Source organism: Dendrobates tinctorius, unplaced genomic scaffold (assembly GCF_039654945.1).
Source record: "Dendrobates tinctorius isolate UK_male_01 unplaced genomic scaffold, ASM3965494v1 ptg000019l, whole genome shotgun sequence".
NCBI lineage: Eukaryota > Metazoa > Chordata > Amphibia > Anura > Dendrobatidae > Dendrobates > Dendrobates tinctorius.
In genome coordinates this window covers 25529164-25544337 of record NW_027361687.1, presented here as the reverse complement: position 1 = coordinate 25544337, position 15174 = coordinate 25529164, and the positions used below count along the sequence as shown (strand labels likewise).

At 43.5% G+C, this 15174-nt stretch overlaps 1 protein-coding gene across 2 annotated transcripts in view; it reads left to right on the top strand.

Annotated features, from left to right (window-relative positions):
* The window catches only part of BAHD1 (bromo adjacent homology domain containing 1), a 161276-nt gene that overhangs the window by 44357 nt on the left and 101745 nt on the right, over positions 1-15174 (top strand). The window contains exon 1 of one of the 2 annotated variants that reach the window (XM_073566720.1): positions 6191-6524. The exons of the other annotated variant lie outside the window; for it this stretch is intronic. The gene's annotated coding sequence lies outside the window, so the exon portion shown is untranslated. Of the gene's footprint in view, positions 1-6190; positions 6525-15174 lie in introns of those variants that run through there. 2 annotated transcript variants of the gene reach the window in all.

The following is a 15174-nucleotide window of genomic DNA, read 5'->3' as shown; positions in this document are numbered from 1 at the left end:
GTCCTCTGTACCATGAGATTACTGTATCCTGTGCAGAAATAAAAGGGTTATGAAGGTATGTGATCCAGGATGCATGTAATCTTGTCACCCGCTGCAGGTCCCCATAGAATGAGGATGTTATTGAGGTCTGTACTTTGACCTGTCATATTCCTTGCCGCCTGGTAGGTTAGTTCAGTCTGGATTTACCAGGAAGTGGGAATAAAACGATCGGGGATACAAAACCTTGAGAGCAGCGTCTGCCATGATACACAATTAGGTGTGGGAATTAATCATGTCTTGGTTTCCATATTAATGCAGAACGTTAAATATCCCCCCACCACATGGCTGTGTGCAAGATTTTTGATCTTTACACATTTGATTGTGACTCGTGTCTAGCTTGCCATTCTCAATATATATATATATATATATATATATATATATAATTCTTAAAAGCTAAATGCATTTTTTTAACATGTTTAAGATAATTTAAAGATGATCTCTGAACGCAAAGTTATTATTAAATTAATACAAATAATTTCTAGTCATTTTTGGATTCCTATGAAAAAAAGCACAGAGATGGAAGGGTTAAGCTCACAGTACTGGTATTCTCATAAACGCTAGTATGTGATAAAGGCACAAGTAATATATATATAAAAATTCCTGACATCTTTTACTATGTGTACTAATCTCCTGCAAACATCACTGATCTCTATGGCAGTCATGCACACAGCAGTATCACAGTGCACGCTGATACAACCCCACTAGTGGGATTTCCACATCAACAACTATTAATCATGCTTCTCTTTATTCCTCATATAGAGTACGGGACAATAAAAATGATTTTTCTTTTTATTTCAGAAACTCATCCCCATTGAAAAAAAACAAACAAAGGCAACGTGATGTAAACAAAAAAAAGTGTTACTACTTCAAGAACAGCTGAATATTAGGCTGTGTGCACACGCTGCGGATTTTGCTGCGGTTCCGCAGCGGTTTTGGCCGCTGCGGACCCGCAGCAGTTTCTGCTGCGGTGTACAGTACAATGATTCCCTATGGGAATAAAAAACCGCAGTGCAGACGGTGCGGAATTTTCCGCGCGGATTATCTGCGGTTTTCAATCCGCAGAAAGAATTGACATGTCAATTCTTTCTGCGGATTCTCCTGCGGTTTGCCATCTCCTCCATTGAGGAGATGAAAAACCGCAGGGCAAAACCGCAGAGCAATCCGCAGGTAAAACCGCAGGTCTTTTGACCTGCGGTTTCACCTGCGGATTGTACAAAATCCGCGCGGATGAATCCGCACCTTTTCCGCAGCGTGTGCACACAGCCTTATAGTAGACAGTAAATTGCAAAAGTGCTTGTATTTACAAGCTCTATCCAACAATATCCATCTGTGAAGATGGGAGAATAACCCTTTAAGCACATTCATGTCTGTGGCAGTCCTGATTGCCATTGAAATACTATTGTGTTTTGTCAAAAAAAAATAAGACCTACCCCAAAAATAAGTCCATCCCCTGAAAATAAGCCCTAACCCATCTTTCCTAGCAAAAAATAATATAAGACCCTGTCTTATTTTTGGGGGAACACGCACGTTACATTTAATATATGGGAACAGTACCAGACCCAGAAGGGAGTAAGCGTGAGCATGTTGTGCGGGTTCCTGTGGATGAAGCTGCCTCCGCAGACAGGCGCGATGGTCGTCCTACTTGTCCGTGTAGGAATGTTGTCAGGAATGCGCCGTGTTTCAGTCTGAACGCTGCGTCTTCTACAGCAAACACCTTGTAATGGAGACGGGGTCGGACTTGTCTGATTTCTCTCACTGATTCATTCACTTACTCAAATACCAAACTACAACCCCCACCATCCACTGATCTGTCATATTGACACCAATGGAGTGAGCAGGACGTCGCGGCATTTCCTCCCAGTCTCTGAGATCCTGTAATATTTGGTAACTTTCCCACAGACGACTTTCATTTTGTGACGTACCGGCTCACATGTAGCAAGAGGTTTACTGCCGATTCCACTCTTTGCATCATGGTGAAAATTTCTCCAGTTTGTGAAAAATGGAAAGCACATGGATGGCGTCCGAGTACTGTCCGATTTTTCTCATGGACCCATAAACTTGCATTGGTGAGTTTGTTCCAACACTCGGATCAATATCCTACAAGCTTCCATGTTTAAGTGGGGACCACTCGGTGCTCCATAGAATATCATAGACACGAGCTCAAGCACAGCTAGCACTCAGAGCAGAGAAACTGATGTCTGAATGAGCATTAATGTTCAGTAGGTCTTCTGGCATGAAATCTGCAGAGTATCCGACCCATGTGAACATACCCTTAAAGGGAATCTGTCACCCTTTTTTTCGAATATGAGCTGCTGACACTGCCATCAGAGGCTTATCTACAGCATTCTGTAATGCTGTAGATAAGCCTCCGATGTAACCTGAAAGAGAAGAAAAAAGAGTTAGATTATAGTCACCCAGGGGTGGTCCGGGTCCGGAGGGAGTCACAATCCGGTCTCGCTCCTCCCATCTTCATACGATGACGTCCTCTTCATTCCTGCCCGTCGCAGCTCCGGTGCAGGCGCACTGCTCTGCCCTGTTGAGGGCAGAGCAGAATATTGCAATGCGCAGGCCCTGACCTCTCCCGGCGCCTGCGCACTGCAGGACTCTGCTTTGCTCTCAACAGGGCAGAGCAGTGCGCCTGCGCAGGAGCCACAACAGGAAGGAAAGAAGAGGATGGTATTGTATGAAGATGGGAGGAGTCGGACCCGACCACGACACCCATCGGACCGGACTGCCCCCCCCAGTGAGTATAATCTCTTTTTTCTTATCTTTCAGGTTACATCGGGGATTATCTACAGCATTACAGAATGCTGTAGATAAGCCCCTGATGGCGATGCCGGCAGCTCATATTCGAAAAAAGAGGTGACAGATTCCCTTTAAAATCTCATTGACAATGCTGGTAGATTACAGGGAACCTGTCAGCAGTTTTTTGTTATGTGATGTGAGAGCAACATAAAGTAGAGACAGAAACCCTGATTCCAAGGATGTGTCATTTATTAGGCTCTGCGCTGTAGTTTCAATATAATCAGTGTTTTATCAGCAGCCTGACTAGGTGTCATGTGTCCAGCTCATAGCAAGTGAGCATTTCTGCTACACACAGGCGGTCTGATCATCGCCTGTATGTAGCAGAGCTGATCAAAGTACTGCAGCTTCTAGCCTCCCATGGAGACTACTGAAGCATGCATAAAGTAAAAAAAAAGTTTATAAGCAAAATAAATTAAAGTTCCATTCACCCCCCTTTCACTCCATCTAATATATAAAGCTCAATGTGGGTGTGTATGTATGTATGTATGTGAGGGATTGGCATCTGCACCATCGCAGCTACAGCCACAAAATTTTGCACAGCCACACGTCTGGACCCCGAGAGCATCACAGACTATGTTGTGAGGTGAAATTTTAACCCCACGCGTTCCAATTCACCAGTTTTGCCTATTATTCTTATCATTTCTATGGTGTTATCGTCCTTCTGTAAAGCTGGAAATAACACTATTTATTACCGTGCCAACACAGACCACCCTCTGACACAGACTGCAGGGGGAGCCCAGTATCACACAGGATAGGATTAGATACACGGCTCAGCAGTCAGTATCACACAAGATAGGATTAGATACACAGCTCAGCAGTCAGTATCACACAGGAGAGGATTAGATACACGGCTCAGCAGTCAGTATCACACAGGATAGGATTAGATACACAGCTCAGCAGTCAGTATCACACAGGATAGGATTAGATACACAGCTCAACAGTCCGTATCACACAGGATAGGATTAGATACAAGGCTCAGCAGTCAGTATCACACAGGATAGGATTAGATACAAGGCTCAGCAGTCAGTATCACACAGGATAGGATTAGATACACGACTCAGCAGTCAGTATCACACAGGATAGGATTAGATACACAGCTCAGCAGTCAGTATCACACAGGAGAGGATTAGACACATGGCTCAGCAGTCAGTATCACACAGGATAGGATTAGACACAAGGCTCAGCAGACAGTATCACACAGGATAGGATTAGACACATGGCTCAGCAGACAGTATCACACAGGATAGGATTAGATACACAGCTCAGCAGTCAGTATCACACAGGAGAGGATTAGATACACGGCTCAGCAGGCAGTATCACACAGGAAAGGTTTAGATACACGGCTCAGCAGTCAGTATCACACAGGATAGGATTAGACACATGGCTCAGCAGTCAGTATCACACAGGATAGGATTAGATACACAGCTCAGCAGTCAGTATCACACAGGAGAGGATTAGATACACAGCTCAGCAGGGAGTATCACACAGGATAGGATTAGATACACAGTTCAGCACACAGTATCACACAAAATAGGATTAGATACACGGCTCAGCAGACAGTATCACACAGGATAGGATTAGATACACGGTTCAGCAGTCAGTATCACACAGGAGAGGATTAGATACACGGCTCAGCAGTCAGTATCACACAGGATAGGATTAGATACACAGCTCAACAGTCCGTATCACACAGGATAGGATTAGATACACGGCTCAGCAGTCAGTATCACACAGGATAGGATTAGATACACTGCTCAGCAGTCAGTATCACACAGGATAGGATTAGATACACTGTATCACACAAGATAGGATTAGATACACAGCAGTCAGTATCACACAGGATAGGATTAGATACACGGCTGAGCAGTCAGTAACGCACATGATAGGATTAGATACACTGCTCAGCAGTCAGTATCACACAGGATAGGATTAGATACACAGCTCAGCAGTCAGTATCACACAGGATAGGATTAGATACACTGCTCAGCAGTCAGTATCACACAGGATAGGATTAGATACACTGCTCAGCAGTCAGTAACACACAGGATAGGATTAGATACACGGCTGAGCAGTCAGTATAACACAGAATAGGATTAGATACACTGCTCAGCAGTCAGTATCACGCAGGATAGGATTAGATACACTGCTCAGCAGTCAGTATCACACAGGATACTGTAGGATTAGATACACAGCTCAGCAGTCAGTATCACACAGGATAGGATTAGATACACTGCTCAGCAGTCAGTAACACATGATAGGATTAGATACAGAGCTCAGCAGTCAGTATCACACAGGATAGGATTAGATACACTGCTCAGCAGTCAGTAACACACGATAGGATTAGATACAGAGCTCAGCAGAAAGTATCACACATGAGAGGATACTTGGGTAATCGTTTAGTTATTTTGTGTTGCAAATCTGTAGTGTTGAATATATGATGTGAAATGTTTTTATGTGCAATACAATCATTATAATTTGTTATAACTAACCACAGTTCGTTACTATGCCCAGGCAACGCCGGGCTCTTCAGCTAGTTCAAAATAAAACAATAAAAAAGTCAAACATACATATATTTGGTATTGCCGCGTTCAGAATCACCCAGCCTATCAATATAAATAAAGAATTAATCTTATTGCTAAACAGCGTATTGAGAAAAAAAGTCAAAACGCCAAAAGTATGTTTTTTTGGTCGCCTCCACATTGTAATAAAATACAATAACGGGCGATCAAAAGATCGTATCTGCACCAAAATGGTATCAATAAAACTGTCAGCTCAGCATGCAAAAGTAAGCTCTCACCCAGCCCCAGATCACAAAAAATGGAGACGGAATGTATCAGAAAATGGCGACATTTTTTCTTTTTTTTTTACCATAATTTGGATTTTTATTTCACCACTTAGATAAGAAAGAACCTAGATATGTTTGGTGTCTATGAACTGGTAATGACCTGGAGAATCATAATGGCAGGTCAGTTTTAGCATTTAGTGAACATGGTTAAAAAAAAAAAAGAAAACAATTGTGGGATTGCACTTTTGCAATTTCACCACACTTGGAATTTTTTTCCTTATTTCCAGCACACGACATGTTCAAACCAATGGCGTTGTTCAGTTGTTCAAACATACAATTCGTCCCGCAAAAAAGCCCTCACACGGCCAAATTCATGGAAAAATAAGCAGGGGAGCGAAAAAAGAAAACGCAAAAACTGAAATATCTCGGAACGTTAAAGGGTTAAAGGGACTGTCTGAAAACAAGTCACAGGTGATGTTGATGGATGGAGGTCTGGCTGATAAAAAACAAAGGGGAAGGTTTTTTTATCCTTGTAAAACAGTCGTCACTTCATTCACTAAACTGCATGAATGGAGCGACAGTGGAGTGTACGCACTGCTGCTCTAATGGGGCGAAAAGTTCCCTGTTCTGCCAATTGCTGCACTTTCCAGCGGTCGGACCCCCACTTATCACCTTTCTCATGGACAGTGGATAGCTTCTTTTCCCCGCAGAGCCCCTTTTGAGCAGAGTTATTTGCTGTATTTATTTATTTTTTATTATATTTCTAAGTTGCAAACTTTTAAAAAAAAAAAGTTCCAAAAAGTTATATGTGCAAGCGGGAGGCGCTAATCAGCAATGATACCCATGGCAGGAGACAGCAGATAAATCCAATCAAAAAGTAAAAGCGTCAGCCAAGGTTGGTAAATATGGGGCAATGTATCCGTCTGGGTGTATTGTGTTACTGCTCATGTGATCTTTCTTTTATGGCGTATTTTCCCCTACTGATTTTCATAGAGGATGAAGCATGAAGGCGACGCGCGCACGTGCGGCTGCAGCCATACACTTTCCAATGAAGTGCGTCTACAAATATTTCCTAGAGTTGAATAAACAGTCTGCAGCTTGGGGTTATTCCACCTGCAGTTAGCATGGAGGATTTCTGGAGCAATGGTGCAATTTCTTTCTAGTAAATATTTATCCTTCTGGCAAAATTCCCATTTGTTGCTTTTTTCTCTGTTACACATACACATGCAACCAATTAAAGGGATCCTCCCGACGGTTATATTTTTTTCTAAATACATGTAGTCACCAGAAAATAATTTCCAGGAGGAATAACAGAGGGACTGCACAACGCAGAGTATTTTATTGTGCATTTAATATGCATTTTACATGTATTTCTATTGTTTTGTGCAAGAAGAAAGGTTGCTGTACAAAAAAACCTGCGCAACATGGGTGCGGTTTAATTAATAAACACCTAACATTATTAATACATGACAGCACGCAGAGATCCTGAGAAATCGATACAAAAATACATTGAACCATTGTATGACCTTAGGTGCTGAAATTAGAATACCCCTTTAATTCAGTTTTATGCTTCAGTTACAATAAAAAGTATAAAAAAACAACTTGTAGTAAAACTTCACAGAATTTCCTTTGGAAAACGGTAGGAAATTTACATAAACTCAACTAGATTCGGTACTCCTCAGGATGTGTTAAAGGGAATCTGTCAGCAGGTTTTTGCTATGTAATCTGAGAGCTGCACAATGTAGGGACAGAGACCCTGATTCCAGCGATGTATCACTTACTGGGCTGCTTGGTGCAGTTTTCATACAATCCTTATTTTCTCTGCTGTAGATGTAGCAGAGCTCTGAATGCTGAGCTGTGTATAACCCCGCCCACACCACTGATTGGCCGCTTCCTGTGTATACTGTAAACAAGCTGCCAATCAGTGGTGGGGGCGGGGTTACACAGACTAGCCTGATTGCTGTACGTGACACCTAGTTCTGTAGTGATAATTTCCTGCTGATAAAACACTGATTGTATTGAAACGACAACACACCTTCTAATAAGTGACACATCACTGGAATCAGGGTCTCTGCCTTGCATTAAGCTGCTCTCAGAGCAAATAGTGAAAAACTGCCAATAGATTCCCTTTAACTCATATACTTTTATCAGCGAAGTACAGGCTGTTATAAAGTATAGTTCCCGGGCTGTTGTAATATGCCGTCTTCAGGACCTCAAGATCAGCGTCGGACTGGCCCACCGGAGAATCGGAGGATTCTCCGGTGGGCCCTGGCATCTGGTGGGCCCTGGCACCTGCTGGCATACAGGGCCAGCAGTTGCCTAGGGCCCCCGCTACTCCAGGGGCCCCCAGCCAGTGGTGTGTCGCTAATAGCGGCACACCACGCAGCTGCTAATGGGGGCCCTGTGCCAGCGGAGCAGCAGCCAGGAGCCCCTCTCCCCGCTGCTTAAAGAAAATGAATATTCACTGCTTCCCACGCCCACGTGGTCCCCGCCCCCCAGCCTGGGCAGCCGCTATGCAGCAGTAAGTGAGGGCCGGCGCCGCCCTCAATTGTAATGGGAGAGAGCGTCAGATGACGCTCTCTCCCATCAGTCCCCTCTGCTGACTCACAGCCGGTGGGCGATGACGTCACCCGCTGTGTGTCTGGCAGAGGGGGCAGCCCCTGACACTGAAGCCGGCTGCCGGAATCAGCGTGGGAGCGAGGAAGAGAGGTGAGTATTGTGTTTTGTTTTTTTTTATCTCTTTCTCTATCTGTCTGTCTATCTATCTCTATATATCTATCTACAGTATCTCTATATATCTATCTGTAGCTATATCTCTATCTCTAAATCTATCTAGCTATCTCTATTTTAGATATAGAGATACAGTGGGGAAAAAAAGTATTTAGTCAGTCAGCAATAGTGCAAGTTCCACCACTTAAAAAGATGAGAGGCGTCTGTAATTTACATCATAGGTAGACCTCAACTATGGGAGACAAACTGAGAAAAAAAAATCCAGAAAATCACATTGTCTGTTTTTTTTTTTTCATTTTATTTGCATATTATGGTGGAAAATAAGTATTTGGTCAGAAACAAAATTTCATCTCAATACTTTGTGATATATCCTTTGTTGGCAATGACAGAGGTCAAACGTTTTCTGTAAGTCTTCACAAGGTTGCGACACACTGTTGTTGGTATGTTGGCCCATTCCTCCATGCAGATCTCCTCTAGAGCAGTGATGTTTTTGGCTTTTCGCTTGGCAACACGGACTTTCAACTCCCTCCAAAGGTTTTCTATAGGGTTGAGATCTGGAGACTGGCTAGGTCACTCCAGGACCTTGAAATGCTTCTTACGAAGCCACTCCTTCGTTGCCCTGGCGGTGTGCTTTGGATCATTGTCATGTTGAAAGACCCAGCCACGTTTCATATTCAATGCCCTTGCTGATGGAAGGAGGTTTGCACTCAAAATCTCACGATACATGGCCCCATTCATTCTTTCATGTACCCGGATCAGTCGTCCTGGCCCCTTTGCAGAGAAACAGCCCCAAAGCATGATGTTTCCACCACCATACTTTACAGTAGGTATGGTGTTTGATGGATGCAACTCAGTATTCTTTTTCCTCCAAACACGACAAGTTGTGTTTCTACAAAACAGTTCCAGTTTGGTTTCATCAGACCATAGGACATTCTCCCAAAACTCCTCTGGATCATCCAAATGCTCTCTAGCAAACTTCAGACGGGCCCGGACATGTACAGGCTTAAGCAGTGGGACACGTCTGGCACTGCAGGATCTGAGTCCATGGTGGCGTAGTGTGTTACTTATGGTAGGCCTTGTTACATTGGTCCCAGCTCTCTGCAGTTCATTCACTAGGTCCCCCCGCGTGGTTCTGGGATTTTTGCTCACCGTTCTTGTGATCATTCTGACCCCACGGGGTGGGATTTTGCGTGGAGCACCAGATCGAGGGAGATTATCAGTGGTCTTGTATGTCTTCCATTTTCTAATTATTGCTCCCACAGTTGATTTCTTCACTCCAAGCTGGTTGGCTATTGCAGATTCAGTCTTCCCAGCCTGGTGCAGGGCTACAATTTTGTTTCTGGTGTCCTTTGACAGCGCTTTGGTCTTCACCATAGTGGAGTTTGGAGTCAGACTGTTTGAGGGTGTGCACAGGTGTCTTTTTATACTGATAACAAGTTTAAACAGGTGCCATTACTACAGGTAATGAGTGGAGGAAAGAGGAGACTCTTAAAGAAGAAGTTACAGGTCTGTGAGAGCCAGAAATCTTGATTGCTTGTTTCTGACCAAATACTTATTTTCCACCATAATATGCAAATAAAATGAAAAAAACAGACAATGTGATTTTCTGGATATTTTTTTCTCAGTTTGTCTCCCATAGTTGAGGTCTACCTATGATGTAAATTACAGACGCCTCTCATCTTTTTAAGTGGTGGAACTTGCACTATTGCTGACTGACTAAATACTTTTTTCCCCCACTGTAGATAGGTATAGAGAGAGATAGAGATTATCTATCTATCTATCTGTAGCTATCTACTATCTATATATCTATCCATCTATCCATAGATCGATTTATCCCATATCTATCTGTCTATCTCTATATCTATCTTTATCTATCTCTATTATCTATATATCTCTATATCTATCATCTATCTATCTATAGCTACCTATCTCTATATCTATCTATTTATCCATTATATATCTCTATATAAAAGCATTACACCATATGAGGGGGGGCAGCATTATACCCTATGAGGGGGGGCAGCATTATACCCTATGAGGGGGCAGCATTATACCCTATGAGGGGGGCAGCATTATACCCTATGAGGAGTCTGCATTATATTCTATGAGGGCTGCATTTTATTCTATGAGGGGGCTGCTTTCTATTCTATGAGGGCTGCATTTTATTCTATGAGGGGGCTACATTATATTCTATGAGGGGGCTGCTTTCTATTCTATGAGGGGGGCTGCACCAACCCCTGCTACATAATTAAGATGTGTACTACCTTATATTATACCCGGATATTAGCGCGTTTAACCACATAATTGGTGGTCTTGTATTTATTTCTATGCAGCTACATAGTGGGCCCCAATAATGATTTTCTCTGGTGGGCCCAAGGTGTTCCAGTCCGTCGCTGCTCAAGATTATCATTCAGAGCTCTAGAATCGGCTTGTTTTATGCTGACATGAGGTCAGAACCGGGCCATTATCCCCATTTTTCTGACCAATCACATTTTCCAGGTTTTTTTTTTTTTTTCATATATGTGGTTTAAAGACCTATATACGATTTTCTCATTCAGATATTCAAATTCTGTTTGCATCATTTTTCCATAATTTTTATTTCTGCACTCTTTGGCATCATTACCACCCCAGGTGATATATTCACACTATTGTTGTACCATCCTCACCATCCTCCTACCAACTTAAAGGGGTTCTCTACCTTTGGGAACCATTTTGTTTTTTACTTACAAGTATTTTGGGCCAAAACTAATTTTTGTTATTGACTTTTATTAAACATGTTGCTTTCTATATGCTTCATATCTCGGGCTACAAAGAGAGTTAACTGAGAATTTGTTAGTGAGCTCGTTCCGACATCTCACAGAAGAATTTCTAACTCCCTTATCTGTCTTTTTCTGAGCTCCACTCAGCTGATGGATGACCACATGAACGTTGATTGTGCAGGAAAACAAAGAAAATAGTGCAAAAGTTTTAATGAAACTCTAGTTGGAAAATTATGTTCAGCCCAAAATACATGGAGTTCCCTTTTTCTTTTTTCCTCTCCAGCTGTGATTTTATGCAGATTTTCAATTTTTGCCTATTATAGTGACACAATCCTTTTATGTAAGATCTATACACACGGGGACGCTTTTGGTGCTTTCAAACATCTCTTATTCTGGACAGATGGTTCCTGCACAGACAAGAGAGGGAACATCTTGGTGTTTTATGGCCCATAGACGCTGTGCATATACGATTAATAATGCATTAGCTCCCTTTCACGTTTGCCTGGATAAAGCCTCCGCTCCATCTTGAGTAGCATCAGGCTCGGACTGGCCCAAGGGAGAGCAGGAGAATCCTCCGGTAGGCCGCTCCTGTGAAGGTGTGCTAATGTGTAGTGCTATTACACTTAATTCACAATTTTTAGAAAAAGGTATGATCTAATCATTCATTAAACAAGCTAATATTACATAGAAGCATAAGTAATTTTGTGTTCTGGGGTCAGGTTAGTTTTGCATGTAGCTGGAAAGTAGGGCCCAAAAATCAATGTTACTGGGGGGGGTCTTGGTCAATCCAGTCTGACTCTGATGGAGTGTGAGCAATTAAGGAATGTATTGGGGGGTTAGGATAGTTGTTATATTTAGAGGGTTGGCCTTCATTTTTAGGATAGGTCACAAGGGCGGTGCCAATGATATTGCGGTATCACAGCAGACAGAAGGCACGGGTTGGTTGATTTGCCTGGCTCACATCCATGGTCTAGGTGTGGCTGATGCGCAGCGTTAATTACCAGTTAAATACAAGTTACCTGGGCGGATTGTTATTTTAAGATGTTGTGAAGGATGCCTCCTTGTGTAACGCTGACCGTAGACGTAAGACAAAGGTCGGCCAAACCTATGCTTTTCTGTAGGATCGGAGGGTTTTATAAATATCTTTTGTGTCTCCCGATACCAGATCATAAAGAACGTTGGCCTAAATTCTATAGTGGTTTCCAAGCCCCAGCTGTTCACCAGTTTTCAGCTGCACTGATACCTGAAAATACTCATTTGGAGTACAGATGATGGCAGTGATGGGTCAGCCCCTGTGTCTCGCTGTCTCTGGGTATACGCTGCTGCAGGAGATTGTTCTGACAAGCACAACACTCAGAAGAGGAGACCGGGGCTGACCCATCACTGCCATCATCTGTACTCTAAATCAGGACATTATGGTATCAGTGCAACTGAAGGCAGGAAAATAGACTGGGGAAAAGTGAATGAAGACCAACCCCCTAATAAAATGATTTGCAAAGTTATTTTGGAGAAAATAAAAAAAAATAAAGTTTAAATAAATGTAATGCAACTTTCCACTTTGTGTTTTAAGGGTAAGTTCACACTGGGCGTTTCTGCTTTTTTTTCTGCAACAAAACCTGATTTCTTGGCTGGAAAGAAGCTGCGGCAAAAACACAGGTTTAGGTGCGTTTTTTGGTGCGGATTTGGTGCGGTTTTGATTCATTTTTTGGTGCAGATTTGGTGCGGTTTTGATTCATTTTATTCTGTGTTTTTAGTGCGTTTTTTTGTGTCTCTTTCTTTGTCCATGCTAATGTCCATGACTTTTCTGCAGAAAAAACGCTACAAATAATGATACCTGCGTTTTTGCAGCGTTTTTTCAACACCCATTCAAGCCAATGGGTGAAAAACGCTGAAAGAAGTGACATGCTCTATGTCCAAGAAAAGCAAAGCATAAAATCCTGATGACACAAAAACCAATGTGTGTGGATGAGATTTCTGAAATATCATAGGCTTTGCTGGTACTGTAAAAAGCAGCTGAAAATTAGCATCAAAAAGCAGCAAAAACGCCCAGTGTGAACATACCCTAATACTTGATCTTCAGCTTTGTTTGCTATGAGTGATTAGAAACATTCAGTCACTGAAAACTATGTTAACAATGTCCTGCTGTTACAGCTATTAGTTACCATTTTTCAGATCTGACACCAGATTTCACAATACAAACTGTAAACATTGTTACATAGACCCCCTAAGGCTATGTGCACACACTGCGGATTCACCTGCGGGTTTTTCCATGTGGAACCGCAGCAGAATCCGCAGCGTGTGCACATAGCCTTAGGGTACCGTTACACTTAGTGATGCTCCAGCGATCCCGACAACGATACGCCCTGGTAGGGATCGCTGGTACGTCGCTACATGGTCGCTAGTAAGCTGCCAAACAGGCAGATCTCTTCAACTACGCAGCAGCGATCCCGACAGCGATACGCCCTGTTAGGGATCGCTGGTGCGTCGCTACATGGTCGCTAGTAAGCTGCCAAACAGGCAGATCTCTTCAACTACGCAGCAGCGATCCCGACAACGATACGCCCTGTTAGGGATCGCTGGTACGTTGCAACATGGTCGCTAGTAAGCTGCCAAACAGGCAGATCTCTTCAACTACGCAGCAGCGATCCCGACAACGATACGACCTGTTAGGGATCGCTGGTACGTCGCGACATGGTCGCTAGTAAGCTGCCAAACAGGCAGATCTCTTCAACTACGCAGCAGCGATCCCGACAACGATACGCCCTGTTAGGGATCGCTGGTACGTTGCGACATGGTCGCTAGTAAGCTGCCAAACAGGCAGATCTCTTCAACTACGCAGCAGCGATCCCGACAGCGATACGACCTGTTAGGGATCGCTGGTGCGTCGCTACATGGTCGCTAGTAAGCTGCCAAACAGGCAGATCTCTTCAACTACGCAGCAGCGATCCCGACAGCGATACGACCTGTTAGGGATCGCTGGTGCGTCGCTACATGGTCGCTAGTAAGTTGCCAAACAGGCAGATCTATTCAGCGACGCAGCAACAATCCAGCGATCTGTATAACGACCTCGGCGGTCGTTGGGACCTTGTCACACAGCAGCTTTTCTGACGACTCACGCCTGCGTCCATGAGTTCTGCGTCGCCAACGAGGTCGCTCGTCAGGGTCAAACACAGCGATGCATGCTGGCCAGCCGGACGCCAACGATGAAAAAATGGCCCAGGACATCCAAGCACGATCAGCGATATCCACATGTGTCACATGTAGCGAGATCGCTGGTGAGGTCACTGTTGCGTCACAAAATCTGTGAAATTTCAGCGGTCTCTTTATGTGAGACGGAGCCTAAGGCTGGAGTCACACTAACCTGCGTAAAATACGGTCAGTATTTTACATGCGTAATACGGATGACAGACCCCTAAACAGTGCTCCGTATGTCATCCGTAAGCAAGGTGTGGTCGCGTATTTTGCGCATGTCCACATCCGTATGCAATCCGTATGGCATCCGTATGGTGAGATTTTCTCGCAGGCTTGCAAAATGGACATATAATGGAGCCCTATGACAGTTTTAATAAAGAAATGAAATAATAGATATAGACACATAGAATGCATATATATATATATATATGTATTCTATGTGTGTATATCTATTCTTTCATTTCTTTATTAAAACAGTCAGTGTGAGTTTACTGTATCGTGCACTGAATTGCCGGCTTTGCTAAAAGACACCGGGTGCGTATTTCTCGCAAGTCACATGTGTGCTCCGTGTGTAATCCGTATTTTTTGCGCACCCATAGACTTGCATTGGCGTATTACGGGCGTAGTATGCTGACAATCGCAGCATGCTGCGAGTGGCACGGAGCGTAGGATACTGAGGAGAAATATACGCCTGGTGCGAGGGACCCCATAGAGAATCATTGGTCCGTGTCTAATGCGTGCTTTTTGCGCCTCTCACGCACCCGTATTCCTCGCCAGTGTGACTCCGGCCTTAAGGCTATGTTCACACGTAGCGGGTTTTTTTCAGTTTTTTTTATTGCAAATTTTTACCTGCATTTTACAGTA